Below are 22,416 nucleotides of genomic sequence, written 5' to 3' on the forward strand. Positions count from 1 at the left end.
AGGAGGAAAAAGAGGAAAATCAAGGAAATGGGTTTTTAAGGACCCAGGTAAAAGGGGTAATCAGATGTCAGGTGCTGTTAATAGTCAAACTGGATGAGGCTGAGAGGTCATTAGCAGATCAAACAACCTGGAGACCACCAATGACTTTTTTTTTGCACATGGAGAGGGGGAGAGGAGGGGAGAGCAGAGGGAGAGAGAGAATTTTTTTTTTTTAAGATTTTATTTATTCATGAGACACACACACAGGCAGAGACACAGACAAAGGGAGAAGCAGGCCCCTCGAAGGGAACCTGATGTGGGACTCGATCCCAGACCCTGGGATCATGACCTGAGCCAAAGGCAGATGCTCAACTGCTGAGCCACCCAGGAATCCCAGAGAAAGAGAATCTAAAGCAGGCTCCACATTAAGTGCTGAGCCCAATGTGAGGCTTGATCTCATGACCCTGAGATCATGATCTGTAATTCAGAGTCAGACACTTAACCGACTGAACCACCAAGGTGCCCCCCATCAGGGACTTTTGGTAAGAGCAATTTAAGTGGAGTCAGGTGAAAGGTAAAAACCTGATGAAGTGGGAGTGAGAAATAAGAGAATGGGAGACAGTAGGAATAAACAAATTTTTAAAGGTATTTTGATGTAAAGGAAAGTTAACAAAATGGTAGAGTGGCTTTCAGCAGAAGCAGTGTCAAAAAACGTATTTAAAAAAAAAGATTAGAGAGATAAAAGATGAAAAACATAATAGTGTGTTTTTGTGCTGAAGTGAACTGGCTCTTGTCAATGTGATTTCTCTGCTGTGGCACTCTGCTATTAACATACAATTTTTACCAATTTAGGAATATCTTCATATATACAACCAATAGTTTAATGCTTTCTACAGGATAAATGAATTTAGAATTATTTTAATAGGAAAAGAACCTGGTAGAATGCAAAAAACAATTCAGAAGTTAAAAGGTAAGCCCCAAAGGCTGGGAAAGTTGGGTGGACATAGGTCAGTAATTCAAAGATTTCTCCAGAAAATGGATGAGATACAGATATCAGCAATAAAATAATAACTGTATATTAATCAAAAGTAATAAATTGCCATGTTAGAAATTCATCACCACAGGGACTATGCCATCATGGTCCCTGAGATATTGCTTAAATACCCAGTAAATATACTTGCTAACGTTTAAAAAAAAAAATGCTCATCTTTTTCCAAAGAAGTTCCTAAAACAGAAGTGGTATCTCTGGAACCATGCAAATACGGCCAGTGTGAACTCATGACCACCACCAATGCATGCAAGACACACCACATCAGTTCACTTTTCTAAATCAAACTTCTAATCTTGTTTCCATTAGGGTTAGGCCAAAGTCCCAGAGTGGGAGGCTTACGCAGTCTAGATCTTTCAGGGAGAGCCCAATAGCTTTAGATCTATGATGGTCCTCATGATGTGAGCTAGACAATTCAACGTGGTTGATCCGTTCAGGATGGGTGCTCAAGTTGAGAAGGCTAGAAGCTCATAAGGCTAACATTTCTTCCTACTTCGATGCATTGAGCTGTTTTTCTCAGGTCAATCTTCTATTCTAGGCAGAGAAATGGCAGGATAGGAGTCAGTGTGGGTTCCTGAGAAAACACCATTTTCCTGGTTTGGATAATTTCTCTCTTTCCCCAGATTGGCGGTGTCTGCTTCTACCTAAATGACATTCTTCCCCATATCCCTTGTTTCAGGCAGCAAGTTACACTGTGGGAACAAACTCTCAAGGAGCTCACAACACAGAAGTTTGTTTCTTGCCCGTGTTTCTTGTCAGCTGCATGTTGGAGATGGCTGTCATGCCTAGCTTCTTTACCCAAGTGGTTGGGGCTGGCCCTAACTGGCTTCATGAGAAGAGCAATACCATCTCGCCATGAAATGACCCTTCAGGTTTCTTTGGAAGTTGCATATGTCACAATGTATCTTCCAAAATGCATCACATGGCCAATTTGATGGGGTGGAGAAGTAAACTACTCATTGGAAGAAAAATCAAAGAATTGAATACAAGAGCACAATTTCCCCACACTCCCCCTCTGAGGACATTCTGGAGAAACAAAAGGTCCAGACCCTTTCCTGGAGGGGAAAGAAAAGCAGTTAGCATTTTCTTTCTTAACTCAGTTTGCTACAGCAGCAAGCACTGTGAGATTACGTAGATGCTAGAGGAAATTTAGCAGGAGTGGGATTTGGCAATTCTATAATATTACTAATCAGGCTCTGATCATGCATTTAACACGTATTAACTCATCTAACCCTTAGAAGAATTCCATGAGGTAGATCCTATTTTTTTCTCCCTCTCCCCATTTTTATAGATAAAAGAATTTAGGCATAGAGATAAAGTCACTGGTTAAGAATAAACAAGTAACAAATGGTGGGTGCGGGATTTGGATCCCAGGGTCTGAGCTCTTAACTATTATCCTACAGTATTATTAGGAATTAGACCCAGGCACAGTACCTAGGGAGTCCTAATAAGAGAACGAGTGGCAATCATCCTGTTTCATTCTATAGAAGTATAAAAAGGGGATTTTCCCCCCTCTGTGTTTCTTTTGAAATGTAAAGTCTCGCTGTGCCATTTTCAGATTAAAGCCCAATTAAGGGAATAAAATACTGGTGCTATTGATTCTTCAGTAGGGAGGTTACAGCTATAATCAGTTACTCCTAGGAGCTAGTTATCTTTCTAGATGCTCAGCTGTGACCTTTTATTCATCTGTAGGGATTCCTGAGTCCACAGTCCAGGACCTAACATGTCTTGCTGTGTGCCAAGAATTACCCACAAATTATTAAGGCTGTACGTGCAGATCCCCCAGCAAGAATTTCTACCAGTTGCCCACTTCCTTCCATCGCCCCTTTTTTTTCCCTATGCCTGACATGGGTAATTGGGGTGACCTGCTGAACTAATGGAGTTTATAAAAGCCACAGTCCCAGCATGCATGGTTACCAGGACTCTTCCTATCACCTTCGATTGTACAGGGATGTGGGGGGAGGTCTGCTTTTCAGCATGAAGTGCCACACAGCCATTTCTGCATTTTTCTCCCTTACTTCATACTATGCAAACGCAGAAATCCCGATATAAACACACAGGCAGGCATGCACATGCATTCCTTCTGATCTTTTGTTTCCTAGAAGTTTCATTTTCTGGAATTTAAATGCCTTATGTTGTTGAACATAAGGCCAAGGTGAGACTGCCTCAAGTAATAGCATCCAAAGCAGGGAGAGAATGCTCCAACTTCATATATCTCATCTTTTCCTTTTTAATTGAAGTACTTAACTGCCCAGTTGAAACTTCTTTAGAAAATATAAAATATTTTTGAAAATATAAACTAAAATGAAAATATAAACTAAAAACGTGCTTTCTACATTCCTTTATACCACAACTCATTACATGTTCTTCCCAGAGTATCAGGATTTATCTCGCTATTAAACACCCCCTGTTTTATTGATAGGAAATAGAATATTCTGTAATTTAAATATTCTAAAGCAAAGGAATTTTTAAGAAATGTTTCAGATTTATATAGAAAATAAATTGAATCCCTACTTGGCAATTCTCACTGAAGCTGACTTCAGGTGAATCAAGGGCTTAGCTGTGAGTGGCAAAAGGTAAAAAAACTTTAGGAAGAACTACACACATATTATCTCTGTTACTTTGGAGGAAGAGAATGATTTCTTAAGAAACAAAAAGGGGATCCCTGGGTGGCGCAGCGGTTTGGCGCCTGCCTTTGGCCCAGGGCGCGATCCTGGAGACCCGGGATCGAATCCCACGTCGGGCTCCCGGTGCATGGAGCCTGCTTCTCCCTCTGTCTGTGTCTCTGCACCTCTCTCTCTCTCTCTGTGACTATCATAAATGAATAAAAAAAATTAAAAAAAAAAAGAAACAAAAAGCACAAACTATGAAGGAAAAGATGGATTAATTTGGCTCATTAAAACTAACAATTTTGCTCACCAAATGATTATGTTAAAGAAGGTGAAAAGATTAACCAAAAACTGGGAGAAAATACTCACAATGCTGGGAACCAACAAAGGACTGACATGTAAAATATAAGAGAAAAACAGAACTTACCTTGGTACTTAATCCTGGAAGCCCTCTGCAAGGTGGCAACAGGAAACAGAAGTCCGAAGACTTGAAGGAAAGGAAAGATCTGTCAGGTGGAGAAGCAGAGGCATGGCTGAAGAACAGAGAGAGGGGTGGAGAGGGGCTCAGGAGTACACAAAAGCAGAAGAGCAGAGTGGTATAGGTGAAGCCAATGGAAGGTTCAACTGTGCACATGTGGCTGTTATGCCAGGTGTGGGGTGTGGGGCCAGGGGGTCCTTGCCCAGAGACCACAGGTCCTCGGTAAACTAGTAGAGGAGCTCTGATAGAATCTCAGAGGGAAGGACACCTGGGGGGCTCAGCAGTTGAGCATTTCCCTTAGGCTCAGGGTGTGATCCCAGGGTCCTAGGATCGAGTCCCACATTGGGCTCCCCACAGGGAGCCTGCTTCTCCCTCTGCCTGTGTCTCTGCCTCTCTCTGTGACTCTCATGAATAAATGAATGAATGAATGAATGAATGAATGAATGAATGAATGAATGTAAAAAATATATATATCTCAGAGAGATTTTGGTTAAGGTCATGAGCTCTGGAACCAGATTACTGGATAGCTATCCTAGCTCTGCGCATTATCAGCACTTTGACTTTGGGCAAATTGCTTAGGCTTCCTGTGTATCCATCTCCCAATCTGGGAAATGGTTAACAATAGTGCCCATTAGGTGTTATTATTCTTTTCTATGCCTTCAACTTCTGGGCAGTCTGGGCATGCCTATGGATCCCTACTCAGAAAAAAATATATTTTAAATGCATAAATAAAATACCGAGGACTCCAAAAAATATCAAATACATATTAAAAAATAACTATAGGTTGCCTGGGTGGCTCAATCAGTTAAGCATCAGACTCTTGATTTTGACTCAGGTCATGATCTAAAGGTGGTAAGATGGAGCACTGAGTGGGGCTACCCACTGGGTATGAAGCCTGCTTAAGATTCTCTCTCTCCCTCTTCTCCCCCTCACACCTCCTGCACCCCATTCCTGTGCATGTGCACTCTCAGAAAAAACCCAATTATATAAAAATATTCAAACAGATACATATATTACTTTATATATATATAAAACTTATTAGATAAAAAGAGCTCTTAGCAGGAATAAGAGCTACCATAATTTTGAAGTTGTGATGACTGAAACTATTTCAAGACACAACAATTGTAATGTGATAAAAAGAAACATCAATAATATTTACAGGTTATAAAGTCCCAGATGCTGCCAATTCTACTGTGTGGTTTGTTGCCTACATTTCACAATCGAAGGAAATGTTAAATTTTGACTAGAGGTTGCAAAAAATATATGTAGGTATATAGATGTCTATCTCTCTAGATCTCCTATCTATCTCTCCTAGATAGGCAGCGCTACCTGCCTATCGAATCTGCAAGTTGAACGACTCTGAATTCTAACCACTAACCCCTTGGACACCCATGGATCCTAGGACAATACCCCTTGTCTTGGTCTGTATGGGCTCCTGTAACAGAATACCATAGACTGGTGGCTTATAGACAACAGACATGTATTTTTAAAAAATGTTTCGGGTTTTCCAAAAGTAAAATGAAGAACCATAAACCCTCTGCTGGGATAAAATATGTTTCTTGCCTTGCCTGTCATTCTTCATTTTGTGAATATGAATAAATTCCTCTAATCTCTGGTAAAAGCAAAGTAAATTGTGAAACTATGACAGCAGCCCGATGGCTTAAGAAGCCCATCTTCAAACTCTGTTCCTTTCAGAACACTAGACTCTTTCAAGCTATTAATTGGTGTTTTGGGTTGAAGTCTTAGGAGCACCATTAAAGGATGCAGAAGTGAGACGGGAAAGGAAAGAGAGTCAAGAACATGTGTGTTATAGAGCAAGTTTCCACTATGAGCCATTGGGGTTTGGTCCCACTGGGGCATTACTGGAGACACTAAGGAACATGCTTTCCACCCTGTTCTCACCGAAGGAGCAAGAAAGCCAGCATCTTGACTCTCTCTCATCCATCAATGATGCTGGGCTGAGCCCAGCAGTCTTAAGTCCTTAGCACTTCCAGCCTTCTAGTCACCAATGGAGCAAGGGAAAGCTCTCAGCTGCTTGTAGTTATGTGCTCCTGCTGGAATTTTTGAGTCACTACAATTGGTGCAACATTATAAACAGACATTTAGTTCAATAATTTTGCAATACATAAAAATAATAACTAAGTTGCTTAACTGCACTATGTCCTTTTTAAATTTTATTTATTTATTTATTTATTTATTTATTTATTTATTTATGAAGAGAACACTAGTAGGGGGAGGGACAGAAGAAGGATAAGCAGACTCCCTGCTGAACACACAGCTGGATGCAAGGCTCCACCCTAGGACCCTGAGATCATGACCTGAGCTTAACCAGCTATGCCACCCAGACACCCCTTTCCATGTCTTTTTGTATGTTAATATATTGAATCTCTAATCTCTATCAGCTTCATAGATGTATTATTATCTGAAATTGCCTTGTTTATTTTTATAACTTGTATATTACTTATTTCACCCTGCTAGAATATACATTTCATGAAGGACTATGCCTCTTTTGTCACTATATGTAATTTATACCTTAATATAAAATATAATTCAGAAATGAGAAGAGAACCACACCCAAATATTAGGAAGTTGAAATTTTCACTTCTCAAAAGAAAAAAAATAGAATGGAAATTAGAATGTTTAGAAGTAAATGACAATGAAAACACTACATATTAATATTCATGGGATTTGGTAGTACTTAGAGGAAACTTAGATCACATATAAATATATATATTTATATATATGTATGTATGTGTATATATTCATATACATATGAATATATATATATATATATACATCAGAAACACAAAGTTTGAAGATTGAAAACTAATGAGCTAAGCATTTAACTTGAGAAACTAAGTTGGAAAAAGAATAATAAAGTGATCCTGTTCTCTCTTGTACATGAATTGTGAAGTATTGACATTCAAGAAAAGTTGATGAGACAACTCTGATGTTTTGTCTGCTTTAGCTGCTGTCCATGTGCTCCTTGCCCTTAGGCTGTGGTCTATCTGAAGGTGTGTACCATCACTCCCTATAAGAACTTGTGCTTAGTATCTTCCTTTGTATATCCTTTTGCATTTCTTTTTGTTATCTTATATCTTCACAATGTCTTCTCTAAATAGAATATAGCAAAAAAAATTTTAAATAGAATATAGCAGTACTTTTTTAATGCCAGCTGAGACTATCTTAGCGATGGCAAGTTTAGCTCACTGACATTTACTGTGATTAATGGTATATTTGGATTTATTTCTTCCATATTATCTTGTATTTCCTTTGACTAATGTTTTTTCTTAGCTTTCTTTCCTTTTTTCTATTGGCTTGAGTTCTCTTCCACCTCTTTTCCACCTGACTCATTTAGAAGTTATACAGCTTGTCACTGTTTTGGAATCGGTCAGGCTTTCTGGTATATGTGTAGTCTTGCTGAGGGAAACACTTAGTGACATTATGTCCACTAATATTTATCACAGATATATATCTTTTGCTTTGTTACTCCTAAAACAGCAATTCTGGAAGGGAATATCCTTCTGTTCTGCCTGGATAGATGCAGGAAACAACGAAATGATACAAATCCCAACAGAAGACTATGAAACAACGAGGGTAATATTTGGAAACAATGAAAGCAATCAATATCTGATGATTAGTTGTTATTTTGAAAGAGGATAAATGGACTTGTTGAAAAAACATTTCACTAATGATTTTTCTTAGGCTTATGAGCCTTTCATTTATTGCCATATAAAAAAAACAATTGATTTGAATACTGGCGTAGACTTTGACCAAAACTTTCCTTAAAACAAGGTGAATTTATATTCTTTGAACTCCTAGGAACTTGTGTGCAGTCCCCCTGAAAATATATGTCTTTAATCTGTTCTAGAAATGTATTCAATCCTGGTTATTGAATACTATATTGGGTATTGCCAATAGGCATTCTCTCTGTTCTCTCCTTAACTCCTAGTAGATAATGTCAAACCTTCTCACCACATATTCCATGGTGCTTGGACTGTCTTACATATATTCCAACTCTTCAGCTCTCTGAGCCACTATCTGGAAAATTGCCCAGATCTCTCTTCCTCCACATCTAATCAGCTAATTAGCCTGTTGATTGGGGTTTTAGCTTAAGCTACTATGTTTTTTATTTCTAGAAATTCTAGTTTGATTTTTCTCCATACCTGCTCATTGTTTTTTCCAGTGTCTTGTTATTTCTCAATGGGTTCTATCTCTGTCATAATTTCAAATATATGTGTGCGCACACGCACACGCACACACACACCTGCATATGTATATGTGATCTCTTAAGTGTCTCAAGGGTATCACATTAAAAATAAATTCATACAGCTCTCCAACTAGTGGTACATAAGAGTCATAAATTAGCTTGGTTTGCCAAGTTGCTAGAACTGGAAGTTAAATCAGACTACTCTCTGCATTTTTTAGTTCAACTCTCTTCGTATTATCAAACCTGTTTTTCATGACAGGCATTACTTAAACCGATTCTGTGAACACTCAATTATTTAACTTGGCTAATAAAAATACTTGATTACGGCACGGTGTTTTTTTTTTAAAAAGCTTTGGAGTTAGATTGTCCCAAGTCGGAATCCCAGTTCTTTTGTTCACTAGCGTGGTAACTTTGGCCAGATTTCTTAATCTTCCTGATTGTAGGATTCTTCATGTGAATAAAAAAACAGGATAAAAGATATATTTGATTGAGCTACATAAAATCTGCATGTAAAGCACTTAGCATAAAGATGGGCATATAGTATAAATTTAAGAAACACTACCTCTTCTCCTGAACAGGGATAACTTTCTGGGTCATCTAAAGCAACTCTCAAGTGATAAGTCATCTTTGTTACATTCTGAGCTAAGAGCTAAAATAATAGATTCCGATTCAATTAAAGTCAATGAAAACTAGAGCACTGATTTCATACCATATATTATGTCAACTTCTGATTTAGGCTCTTCTACTGACTAACTGGCAAGTCATGTCACCTCCTGCAGCCAGAGTTTCCTTACAATCAAGGAAGGATGATCTTTTGGCTCCTTCCTAGCCCTTAAACATTTTATAATTCGATGTATTATCAGAAATGTATAACATTCACATTCTATTTATAATCAAACGTATTTCATAAATAGATTCAGGAAGATATAAACATCCGTGTCTTTCCTTTTCTGGTAAGTTCCAAAGACTCAGCCTGAAATAGAATTGATGTTGAGAATGCAGAGGAGGTGGTGGAGCCACTTTGCAATTGAATGACTGCAGAGTGTCCAGTGAAATCTGACAACGACATTTTTTTTTTTTTTTTTTTTTTTTTTGACAACGACATTTCAAAAATCAATGATTCCCATCCATCTTTTATCTCCAGGGAGGTGTACTTCTTGTCAGGTGTAGCTTTGCAAGAAGGGATTGCCCAGATTTTTATAAAAAGGATGAGATACATTTGAATTGTCATGACGGAAAGAGCTTGGATCAACTGGCACTTCACTGTAACACGAGTTAATTCAAAATAGACATTTATCACCTTTATCACTTTGCTCAAGAGAATTGCAAAGCTACAAAACATGCTGGCAAAATCCCTACCCAAAGAAACAACTCCTCAGCAACCACTGAATTATTTGCTGGTGTTTTATGTGTAGAACATAGAAATATAATTCTACTCTCAATATCCCCTCGCCTGAAATATGTATTATTTGATTTTAATGTAGCAAACCTAATCTATAGGCTTCTGACAAGAAGACAAACCTCCCGCGGGCCATGTTGTCTTTGGTTTCTTTGAAACATTTGTGTTGTTTCACACTTACGTGTCTGCACAGCAGAATAATATTTGCTCTCATTCTATTCCCAAGGAAAATTTAATTGTTTTTTCAAGTCTTTCAGGGGAGAAAGTAATAATAATACAGGTAATCAAAACATGAAACAAGGTTCAATTTCACTATCATTCCCCAAGATTACTCCCAATGTAATTTGTGCCAAGAGGAACTAATTCAGTAGATAAACCCAGCAACTATATTGTATATTAGACACATCAAAACAACATTAGTTTGCAAATCACTCCTGAACCTTAATGAAATCATTTCTAGTAACAGAACATAGAATTTACAGAGGCTTCTTAGAAGAGGATGATTTTTGTCTATCTAGATTAAAATATTTCCCTAGTTAGTTGTCAGGGAGAATTAATTTATAATGAGTGTTATATAAAAAAAGGTTGAAATAGCTCCTCAGAGAGGACTATTTTATGGATTTGTAACCAGAGATGAGCAATTCAAGGCCTTTGCTAGTGTATCAGATTTATAATAAAAGGCAAGTGACAGTCTTTTGGTTTGCAGTATTTCTCAGCTTTGATTGGAAACATATTTCTGTGTAAGATTCTTTTAACTCTGCTAGCACTTTTATTCCTTTCCAAATCGGGGCTACACACAAATTTTATTTTTTCTGTGCAAGTCTTCTACGCTGCATTTAGCAGTGGTAGAATTAAGCAAGAATAAATCCCTAGTCAGCTACACAAATGAATCAAAAAAGCCAGGCTGGCCATCAGTCTAAGGGTCACATGGTCCCATTCCAAATTTCCGTCCACCTAAGGATGAATGCACATCGAGTCAGTGTATGCATGTGTGTGTGTGTGTGCACACTTGTACCTGTTGGGGGTGGGAAGGAGGAGATAGAAGCATTTCAGGTGGATGTAATGATAAATGCAAGGCTTCTGGAGTCAAGGAAACTCATGGTGTGCCTGAAAAATTGAAAAAAATTAACTTAACCAGAGTAAGGTAAAAGAAAATTTCATAAATGTATAAGGTAAAACTGAGGAGGTAAATTTGGACCAGAACCCTAGCGAGGTAAGAAAAAAAGTCATAGTTCTCTATATTTCTAATTTTAAAAGATGGCTCAGTCCTGATCTCCTAAGGATTGAGGGATATCTATTCTCAGTCACATTTCTGTGATCTTTCTTCTCCTGTGAGCATGAATTCTGGAGTATTTGTATTCCAGGAACTTTGATGAGGGACCTCTGATGTTTCATCTCTCCTAGCTGCTGCTCTCAAGACTCTCTGGCTTGGGTTTCTCTCCATGTGAAGGCCAGTAGCATCTCTCCATCCATGATGAACACTGCAGAGACAGGGACATTTTCCATAGATCTTGAGATGCAGGGCTCGGGGTGTAACATTCTAGAACACATATGTATCTGAGGTCCTGCCATGCCCATGACTGTAAATATAAGCAGAGCTCTGGCCCCTGCCATTCATGAAACCCACAACATACTGTATTTCCACTTTCACAGAAGCCAAGAATTGGTTCTTTCTAGGATTAGGTCACAATCCTTTTTTTTCTCAAAGTACTTATTTCTATTCTTTCTTACGTAGACCCATGTCTTCCAAACAAAGTTGTTCAAAGGTATTTTTGATGAGATTCTGGAGAAACAAAGGGATCTTTTTGAAGATTTATTTACTTATTTGAGAGAGGGTGAGGGAGAGGGAGAGGGAGAGGGAGAGGGAAAGAGAATCCTAAAGTCCTAAAGCAGACTCTGCCCTGAATGCAGATCTCAATGCTGCGCTTGATCCCAGGACCCTGAGATCATGACCTGAGCCAAAATCAAGAGTTAGCTGCTTAACCGAATGAGCCACTCAGGCACCTCAAGAAACAAAGGAATTTTTAATCCTTACTATTACTAGGGCATGCAGTCCAAAAGACAGACAGACACTTGGTTGTCCTTCCAGTAGAAGAATAAAAGGAATGTTTAGCTTTTCATTCTTTTGAGTCCTCCAGAGTAGACTTGACCTAAGACAATAAAGTAATATCTAAATGGACTCTTTTGCTATATAAGCCATCTTGATGTGTTTGGACTTTATCTTTAGGGATGTTATGGGTTGTGCATACAGAATGAGATGAGAGGAAGGAGCAAAGACCTTGGCACTAGACCCATCCTTTTGAGGGCCAGATACAAGGACTTCCAGAAAGCTCTAACTGGAAGATGAAGGACCATCCAAAGTAATGACAGATGGAAACTGAGGCAAGGAGCCTGCACTAGGGCCCAAGGTACAAGGAGAAGTTAGACCCAACAGAGGAGGACCAAACACAGAAAAAAAGGGATGTGGGAAGAGCAACAGCAGGGTACATCAGGAAGAACGAGGGAGAAATCCAACCCATTAAGCTAATGAAGATGCTGGATAAGTTACTTAGGAATAAGCAGATGCTACCTTTTGACTCAGGTTCATAAAGCACCATCACAGCAGAGGTCTTGGAGCGCTCTCTCCAGGATGGGTGGGAGCTGGCAACTCTTTCTATAACTTTTGCTGCAAGTCAGAGTTGTTTCTCAGATCTAGGAGAGATAGCCTCCCTATGTAAAATGAGGATAATAAAGCCTACACCATAGAGTATTTGTAAAAATGACAGATAATGTGTCTAAAGTGCCTAGCATCATTCTGGGCACAGAGTGGGCACTTGATAAATGATAGATCATCTTATTTTTCTGCGCCAGTAATTCCCCCAAGCCCACATACATACACACACAACCACATTTAATTGAATTGCCACATAAAATACAATTTTCTTTTTCTTTTATTGTTTTAATGACACGCTCTTCATTTCAACAGATTGGCCAGCAATATGTTCCCTCACAGTAAATACACTTTTCTACCAACTTCCCCTATGGAGGGCAGGTGTTTCCATGTTACTGTAAGAGAATTTTGTGGCCAGCTAACTGGAGCACACAGCCCCACATTCCACACCAGCACGAGAAATGATTTGGGGATTTTAAACTTTTCCTCAAATGAGTCATTACTGGATCAGAGACACTGAGTGAACTAAGTTTACTTTCCTCAATGCTTGATTCGGTGATTTCCCATGTGCTTTCTTCTGACTGTTCATCTTTTTTAGGGACTAAAAGTCTTCTTTTTTGAGATGACTCCAGTGGAGCTAACCAAAGAAGCTGGGAACCAAATTAGGGGAGGGGTGTTCTTCCAATGCCTGTCTCTCTGTGGATGCCACATGACCTCAACATGTGCTTTGGGGCAAAAAATGGTGCTCAACTCAGCTTTGGGAGCTTCTGAAGCAGTGTCACTTCCAAGGACAAACTGACCTCTTCTTAACCCAGTGTACTGTATGTTAAGAAAGAACAAAAGTATTTATTTGGAAATCCTTCATGTACTCAATAGATGACCACGATGAATATCAGTTACAGATACAGAAGGCGTAACGGGAACAATCAATGACACCTCCCTGGACCCCCAGTGGAATCTTTAACTGCTTTTGAAGCCCTTTCAAATATTTTAATGAAATTTTTTTTTCATTGTGAAATATATCATACATATAAAAAGAATAGATGATAAAGGTACAGTTTAAAGGCTACTCATAAGGTAACCATGATGTTCACCATCCAGGGTGAAGCAATAGAGCATTGTCTTGAATGTGTCCAGTGGCACGCTGAAGTGCCTACTAGGAAATGTGTCCCCCTGCTGAGACAATGGCATTGCAGGCAATCTCTCCTTGTCCAGATGTGGGAGCTTGGAAATTGCCTTAAGAAGTCAACAAGCACAGATATTTGCAGACTAGATTTGTGGCTTCTTTGGCCAAACTCCCTTAGCAACCTTCTCAGGTTGTTTGCTTCTGATCAATCCCATGTTGGAATGACCACAGCTAAAAATCTTATGTAAAACAAGAGCTATTTAGGCAGTGTGCTGGACATCCTTTTTGGGCACAAATAGGTTACAAATACATCCAGTATATTGTTCCCTTGAGCCTGTGTTTCGGATGATGGGAGTATGCAGGCTGGTCACCATTGGCTCTGAGTAGCCTCATTCACGTGCCCCTATGGGCTACACAAATATTATATTATATTCCAAGCGCATGATGTGAACAAGGTTGAAAAACACTAATCTAAGCAGTTTTACAGTTCTGGAGTTTTATTAATGATCTCTGTGCTCTGCCAATCCTGCTCTGCTTCAACTTATTGGCAGCTACCTTGAAGTCATTCAAAATAAAGGAACTGAGGGGGAAGGCTGTGTCAGCATGTGAAAAACCTGCCAAAGTATCTGAAGAGACAGATTTACCAAATGATTTGCCCCAGGCCCCAGATTTTCAGCCTGCCATGCGCTCATTCTCACAAGCTTGCACAGTGTGCCTTCCCAGCAAATGTCACCTAGATTCTGTTCCTGCAGCTTCACTTCCAGGGACTAAATCTGTATTTGTTATGATAGAGATGTTGTATCAAAGACCCAAAATAACAGCAGCTTAAAGCAGACAAGAGTTTGTGTTCCTCTTACATGACAGTTCTCACAAAGGCAATCCGAGGTGTATATGGGGTCCAGGGCCCACACTCATATTTTGTTGCTCTTCCTTCACCACCTGGCCTCTGTCTCATGGTCTATCTCCAGCTCCTGCCCTTACATCTTCCTTCCAGCCAGCTGGAGGGAGAAAAAGATGGACCTGGATGGCTCTCCCTTTCCTTTCAAAGGCATGACCCTGAAGGTGTGCTCTCTGCTTCTACTCTTTTTCCTTTCACACACCTGCACTTGGGTGTTGGGAAGTAGGGCAATATAGTCTTTACTCTGGATAGCAAAGTACCTATTTGAAGGAGGAAAAATAAGCCTACATATTCAAAGGAAAGTAGCTGTCTCTGCCACAATCCTTATGATTTTTCTCTGTTGATCTAGTAATTATTACATCTGCTGTTAAAAATGTTCTATGCTGGGCAGCCTGGGTGGCTCAGTGGTTTAGCGCTGCCTTCAGCCCAGGGTGTGATCCTGGAAACCCGGGATCGAGTCCCACATCGGGCTCCCTGCATGGAGCCTGCTGCTCCCTCTGCCTGTGTCTCTGCCTCTCTCTCTCTCTCCCTCTCTCTCTCTTTCTCTGTCTCTCACGAATAAATAAATAAAATATTTTTAAAAATAAATAAAAATGTTCTATGCTGGTAGATTTGTCAATTTCTCCTTGGGTTCTGTATGTTTTGATTTACATATTTCTAAGCTATAGTATTATGTGTATACTGTTAAATATGTTATATCTTCTTGGTGAAATTAACTGTTTATTAATATGCTGTGATCTATATCTCTTGTAAGAGTTGGCCAAATTCTATTTTGCTTTAATTAATGTTTTTATATCCTTTTCTTGTGGTTGGGTTTCACTTTATGTATCTTTTGCTATAATTTCACTTTCAATCCTAAGCTCTTATGTTTCTTATAAACAGCATATAGCAAAAACCTTTTGATATTCAACTAACTTGTTAGTACTATACTATAATAATTTATTCATCTAGTGCTCTATGAGCATTTGGGTTGTTTCTGGTGTTTTTCTATTACAAATTGAGCTGCAATTTTTCATCGTGTGCTGACATCAATTTGTATTTTTTTTTGACATATCTTTGGAATAGATTTCCCAAAATAGGATTGATGTGAATTTTACCAGCTATTCTCCATTTGGGTCAAAGCATTTTGTCAGACCAGCAGCAGTACGTGAGAATATCTGTTTCTCCACAGCCTCACCAGCAGTGGAAAAAGAGGCACTTTGGTATTTTTACCAAGTCGGAACTATAAAGTACTATCTCCATGTACTTATATTATGACCAAAGTTCATCATCTTTCATCATCTTGCCCAATGTTAAGCAGTCATTTGCACTTATTTTATCTATGAACTACCAGCAATATTTCAAATTAAATTTTTGGCCCGAGAATCTTAGTTTTCACATTTAAATGCAAGCACCAGTATCAGGTGACTGGTCTCTGTAGTAATGCATCTTAGAGTAGCCTGTTTCTGTTTTCCTGCTCTGCTGGAGGAGCCAGCAAAGGGTGAGACTGAAGGAGCCTTGTGGGAGGGTAGAGTTTGGCTGGTTCACTCTGTAGGCTCACCTCTTAGGGTCCACTGTCGGTAAAGCTTCCAACCTGGGGCTCCTCCTTGAACTCCAGGTGTGTTTCCTGTCCCCTTCTCACTTGTAGCTTGTTGAAAGGCAGCTTCTAGGACAGTGGGGAAGTAGGCCTTGATGCCCACAATAGCTTCTTTCAGAGCAATCCCACCATTTTTATATCAAGCCTGTCATTTTTTTTGTCTTCATTAGTTCCTCAGCTATGGTTTTAAAAAAGGAAGTGTTTGAAAAACAGTTTTAGGGATGCCTGGATGGCTCAGCAGTTGAGCGTCTGCTTTCAGCTCAGGGTGTGATCCTGGGGTCCTGGGATCAAGTTCCATATCTGACTCCTCACAGGGAGCCTGCTTCTTCCTCTGCTATGTCTCTGCCTCTCTCTCTGCATCTCTCATGAATAAATAAATAAAATCTTTAGAGAAAAAAAAGAAAAACAATTTTACTCAGCATTTTCAAGTCTTTAGACTTGTGGTCTTACAGATATGCATATGAATATTTGATTACTGTTTATTCCCTTTATTATAGAGTCAAGTTCACGGAGACAGGAGCAATAGCTTATTTGCTCACCTCTGCGCTCCCAGGGTCTAACACAGGACTAGTGCGTGCTTCATGATAATTCTTGAATGAATCTAAATGAATGTGAGCAACATAAAGCCCCTAGAGATGAACAGGACAGCAGGTGGCATCAAGAAGCAAGTGCAAACACTGGGGGCACAGAAGTACCCGAGACAGGCCAGTAGCTCGCGGACTTGAGCATTTATTCCATAAATCAATATGAAACTCAAGTCGGGGCTGATGTGGCAATTTATAAGCAATGTAGATCAATTGAAAAAGTGAATTACCCATGGCTATTGACTATAAATAAAATAATAAAGTTATTTCCATTGCCTACTTATTTACGAACTGGAGATGACATGAGAAGAAAGGAAATCTGAAGCTGGCATTGTGAAGGGAAGAAAGGAAGAAGAGACATTTGAAGAGGCCCCTCAAGAGCAGCTGAACAAGAGGCTGGGAAAAATTACAAAGAGACCGATGGCCTGCTTCCTGCCAAGATGGAATAAGGAGGACTGGATTTTTATTCCCCACCTCCTCCCAGGACACACACTCTTAAAAAATAAATAGCCAGAAAAATATATGCAAAATGTTTTTCAGATATTAGACAACACATGGAGGAGCTCAGTGTCTCTCAGAGAGGAGACAAGGAAGAGGAGCCGTACCATTATCCCAGTTTGCTGCTTGGAGATGGTTTCCAGGCCCCAGCATGGAAAGGAGAAACTCAAGTATACTCTCGAGATCTCTCTGAGTTGGGAGATGGAGGGGGCATTTCTGAAGGCCCAGGCACCTAAGGTACCAGAGAGCAGAGAACAGTGTGGAACATGACTCTGCACATCTGCATACTAACCAGTTTATGTTTGTGAGGAAACTATGTGAGGCCCGGGGGGAAAGACTCCCAGAAAATTTGTAGGTGGAGTCATCTAGGAGCTTAACAGATCTGGGATAGATCCTGTTCCTGCAACCAGAGTAGACAAACACTGTGGCACATGGGATGATGGGCAGAGTCCTTGGAAGGCTATTATCTTAGTAGGGGATCCCTGGGTGGCGCAGCGGTTTGGCGCCTGCCTTTGGCCCAGGGCGCGATCCTGGAGACCCGGGATCGAATCCCACGTCGGGCTCCCGGTGCATGGAGCCTGCTTCTCCCTCTGCCTATGTCTCTGCCTCTCTCTCTCTCTCTATGTCTATCATAAATAAAAATTTAAAAAAAAAGAAAGACCTAAGGTATCTTAGTAGTGCATCAAAATCTGCTCCACTATAAGGGCTCCTCTGCTCCAATTCTATAAAGCTTAAAAAGCAAGCCTCAACATGATGGTTGAAGGGCTACCCAGAACATTATCCCTGTTTCTACTGGCTGTAGACAAGGTCATCCCTGACCTGAATGGGAAGCTCACTGGCATGCCTTCTGCATCCTCATCCTCAATGTGTCAGTCATGGATCTGACCTGCCACCTGGAGCAAAGCTTCCAAACACAATGACATCAAGAAGGTAATAAAGCAGGCATCAGAGGGCCCCCTCAAGGACATTTTGAACTACAGTAAGGACCAGGTTATCTCCTGTGACTTTAATAGTGACACCCACTCTTCCACCATTGATCCTGGGGCAGCCATTGCCTTCAGTGACCACTTTGTCAAGCCCATTTCTAGATATGACAATGAATTTGGCTAGAGTAACCAGATGGTGGACCTAATAGTCCACATGGCCTCTAAGGAGTAAGAGCCCACAGACCACCAGCCCCAGTGAGAGCAAGAAGAAAAGAGAGGCTCTTATTTGCTGGGGAGTCTGTGCCCCAACTCATTCCCTAACACACTGAGAATCTTCTCACCTCTACACAGTTCCTGTTCCAGAACTCCTAAAGAAGGGGAGGGGCTTGGGGAGCTCTATCTTGTCATGCATCATCCATAAAGTATACTGCATTCCCACCCCTCCAAAAAAAATAAAAAGGCAAGCCTCAAAATGATTCAAAAATTTCCAAGTAATTACCTGGATCCTAGCACAAAGTTCAGAGGTATATTTTTAAATAAAAGACCATGAGAGACTCCTAACTCTGGGAAATAAATAAGGGGTAGTGAGTGGGGGGATGGAGCGACTGGGGGACGGGCACTGAGGGGGGGCACTTGGTGGGATGAACACTGGGTGTTATACTATATGTTGGCAAATCGAACTCCAATAAAAATATACATAAAAATAATAATAAAAGAATATTCAGCACCCAGCAAAGTAAAATTAAAAACATGTGGCAACCAGTCAAAAATTATCAGTTATTCAAAGAAGCAAGAAAATGTGACCTATAATGAGAAGAAAAATTATCTTATCAAACTGACCCATAAATAACAAAGATGATGGAATTGGTACCAAGTATATTAAAACCGTTACTACAGCTATAATTTATATTTCAAGAAAGTAGGGAAAACATAAGTATGATGAGGAGAGCTATAGAAGATCTTTTTTAAAATTCACAAATTAAACTTTCTACATATAAAAACACAAAATTTGAGATGAATCATACACAGGATGGAATATACTAGATAGTAAAGAAGAAAATATCTGTGAATTTAAAGATACAGTCATAGAAATGACTCAAAGTAAAACCATGGAGATGAAAACATCTGAAAAATAGTGAATCTCTGTTGAAGGATTTCATGTACATCTAATATATGATGGAACTGTTGTCTGTCTTGATTTTGGTTATGGCTATATAATTGTATGTTTTCAAAATTTGCCAAACCATACACTAATACAGTGTGATTTTACCGTATGTAAATCATATCTTAATAAATAAACAACTATGGAAAAAGTGACCAGTGGCAAGGAGCTGGACCAAGCTGAACTTCTGGGAATCTTATCTAATCTAAGGGGGATTTGCATTTGGCACATCCCTCATGTTCTGTGTTCAGAGTTTTTCCTTTGACTACCTCATGGACAGAATGATGAAGACTCTTTATCTTGGCTCTGCCCTCTTTAACAGTGAGAAGTTAGATACATTGCTTAGCCTCTCTGGGATTCAATTTACTCATCTTAAAAATGGAGTTAGTACCGATTCATTCACTCACACATTTAGACTGGCAGCGAGCAACACCTATTGAGTGTTGACTCCCTGCCAGTACCATGAAAGATATTGAGGGAAGGGATACCGGGTTTGCCTTCAAGGTGGTTGATCACAGAATCATAGACTAAATGAGAGCAATAGAACCACTCAGCAATCATTTGGTCCAATATAAGAAAATTAGGTCCCACCCAAGAGTGAAAATGACTCACTCAAGGGTTTTGAGTTGGTAAAGGACAGAATTTTTAGTACAAACCAAATCTCCTTGTCTAAAACACAGATTTATTGTTAATAAGTAGCAAGTGATAGAAAGTTGTTTGGGTTTTTTCTTTTCCTCCAGTGAAAGGTATTTCCTCTTTAATCTTGGAATGAAAATTTAGTCAATGGATGTTTGCAGAAGCTAGGTTTTATAGGTGATGATGATGATGATGATGATTTTACCTGGACTTTGTATTTAAAAAAACTTTAACCACTCATCTACATTTTTAAAAGCAGGAATTTTACAGAGAAGTTGAAGTGGTTTGTTTTCCTTAAAGAATTTTTAATATCTGGCTCTACTGGTACTGAAACTCACATTCTGGTGAGGTGACAGTCACTGATAATGATGAGCAGCTGCTCCAAGCAGCAGGGGCCTGGGCTCTCCAGCACCAAAGCCCTCACCCAGCTCACCTCTTTTATTTCTGTTATCTGCTTGGTGGCCCTTAGGAGACATTATATTTTGCAATCCCTGTCTTAAACTTGAGAGATTACTTGTTTTAGTTACCACTCCAAACAGAATACATCGGGCATCTCAATCTTCCCAGTGGTTTTCCAAGGCAATCATCAACACAAAATATCAACAAGATGCGACCCAAGCCAAGCTGTAGTGATACCTCAAGGAAATTCAAGGAAGCAGATATCTCTGGTCACAATCAAATATACCGGATAAGAACCATATATAAATAAATGCTAAGGGCTTTGCTCTTCTGTTTTGATTTGTAAGTTAATTTTAAAAATTTGGATTTTACTTGCACCTTCAATTCAAGGGTCTACATAGTCCCCTTTTGGCTATTTTTTCTGGCTTTGTGTTAGAGTTCAATCTAGTTCTGTAAGTCTGCATTACAAGGCAGCCATAAACACTGAAAGGTGCCAACAAGTCAGAGTGACTCTCAAGAACTAGGTTCTTACTTTACTGGTAGGACAGAAGTGTTTAAACCATTATCAAGGAAATCTGTCCATGCTTTCTGAAGTGTTTATAAAAGGATAAAGTGGATTGTGCCTTAAAATTGATGTGCCCTATATGAATACCTAGATAATCTCAGTGAGCTTTAAACCCTATTATTGCAACCAAATCAAATTGCTGCAGCCCCACACCAAAATATGTCTCCACAGTCCATGCAATGAATGTTTTTCATTTCACAACTGAAATGTCAGAGTGAGCTGAATGCCTAACATTGCATTTTAACAGCAGCAACCCAGAGGGTCAGTGTGCAAATCTGACTTCTGTGTCGACTCTTGGCCATAGACTCAATGGAATTGGCAGTCTTGGGCTGGCATGGGGCCTCTGGGTAAAGGGAAAGGATGTGCTTGTTGAATGGTATTAAATAGTGTAGAGTGTCTCTAAATCCAATTACTAGTATCCTTATAAGAGCAGATATAGATGGGGTTCAGTTGGGTAAGCATCCAACTCTTGAGTTCAGCTCAGGCCATGATCTCAGGGTTATAAGATCAAGCCCTGCATCAGGCTATGTGCTTAGTGTAGAATCTTCTTGCCCCTCTCCTTCTGCTCCTCCCCCACCTTGCACACACACTCTCTCTCTCAAATAAATAAATGAAATCTTTGAAAAAGAAAAAAGATCAGATACACAGAGATAAAGAGGAGATGCACACAGAGGGAAGAAGGCCACTGAGGATGGAAGTAGAAGTTGGAGTGACAAGGAACACCAAGTATTGCTGGCACTGACCAGAAGCTAGGAAATGGTAGGAAAGATTCTTCCCTAAAGGCATCAGAGGGACCATGGCCCGCCGACTCCTTGATTGGACTTCTAGCCTTCAGAACTGTAAAAGAATGAATCTCTGTTATTTAATCCATCTGTTTTGTGGTGATTCTTAAGGCAGCCCTAGGAAATGAATACAAACTGTAATGCAAGCATGCAGACTAAAGGAGAAGAAGAGCTGCTGATGCTGTCCAGTCCGGGGCTTGCGCTGGAAACAAGTTCAGGATGAGATAAGGCCATTAGAGCAGGTGGGTTCATAGAGGAGAAAATGAGGTAGAATCAGGAAAAATTTAGCAAAATTCATTAGGACTGTAATACACAGCACACAGTAGATGGCAGATAATATTCAAAAGCCAAAAATTTAGGACCAGGTATCTGAGATAACACCTTTTCTTTCATCACCATTGTATAAATGTGTGGGTAGAATAACATCCCAGCACTTATATAGACTATAAATCCATAAAAAATACTTAAAAAGAAAACCTTGATGAATTGGGTAGGAAGAAGGGGAGAAGTCAGGAGGAAAGAAAAGTGAGAAGAAGAGAGAGACGGAGATGTCTTTTCAAGAAGAGATAGAAATGTTTAAAAGAGCATAATCCATGTGTTCAAAAGCAATTTAGAAAAACTAAATTGTGTGGCCATCTAAGACAAGCCTGGTATGTAAGTTCTCTTGCTTTTTAAAACTGTCACTTACCAGTCTGGAATGCCCTTCCTTTTTCATCATTTTTTTCCTTGCCCTCTGGATATTGGAATCAGTTTCATATTATAACTGGGAAGCTACCATGGAGGTTGTGAACAAACATCCCATTATTAAATTTTGCTTAAATTACTCAGAGTGTACCATCTATTTGCTTATATTCTGATTAATATGCATATTTTAAATGCTCAGGAAGTAAT

At 39.6% G+C, this 22,416-nt stretch overlaps 1 long non-coding RNA gene across 6 annotated transcripts in view; it reads right to left on the reverse strand.

Moving 5' to 3' along the window:
* Positions 1-1,042: 1,042 nt before the first annotated feature.
* LOC102151731 overlaps positions 1,043-22,416 on the reverse strand; it is an 86,557-nt gene continuing 65,183 nt past the window's right edge. For 3 of the 6 annotated variants that reach the window (XR_005354144.1, XR_005354145.1, XR_005354149.1), the window contains 4 exons: positions 10,739-10,830; positions 6,017-6,185; positions 4,064-4,123; positions 1,043-1,561 (listed from right to left, as the gene is read on the reverse strand). This is a non-coding gene — a long non-coding RNA (uncharacterized LOC102151731). The remainder of the gene's footprint in view (positions 1,562-4,063; positions 4,124-6,016; positions 6,186-10,738; positions 10,831-22,416) is intronic. The other 3 variants (XR_005354146.1, XR_005354147.1, XR_005354148.1) reach the window with 2 other exon arrangements.

The sequence above is a fragment of the Canis lupus genome, chromosome 1 (assembly GCF_011100685.1).
Source record: "Canis lupus familiaris isolate Mischka breed German Shepherd chromosome 1, alternate assembly UU_Cfam_GSD_1.0, whole genome shotgun sequence".
NCBI classification, from domain to species: Eukaryota; Metazoa; Chordata; class Mammalia; order Carnivora; family Canidae; genus Canis; species Canis lupus.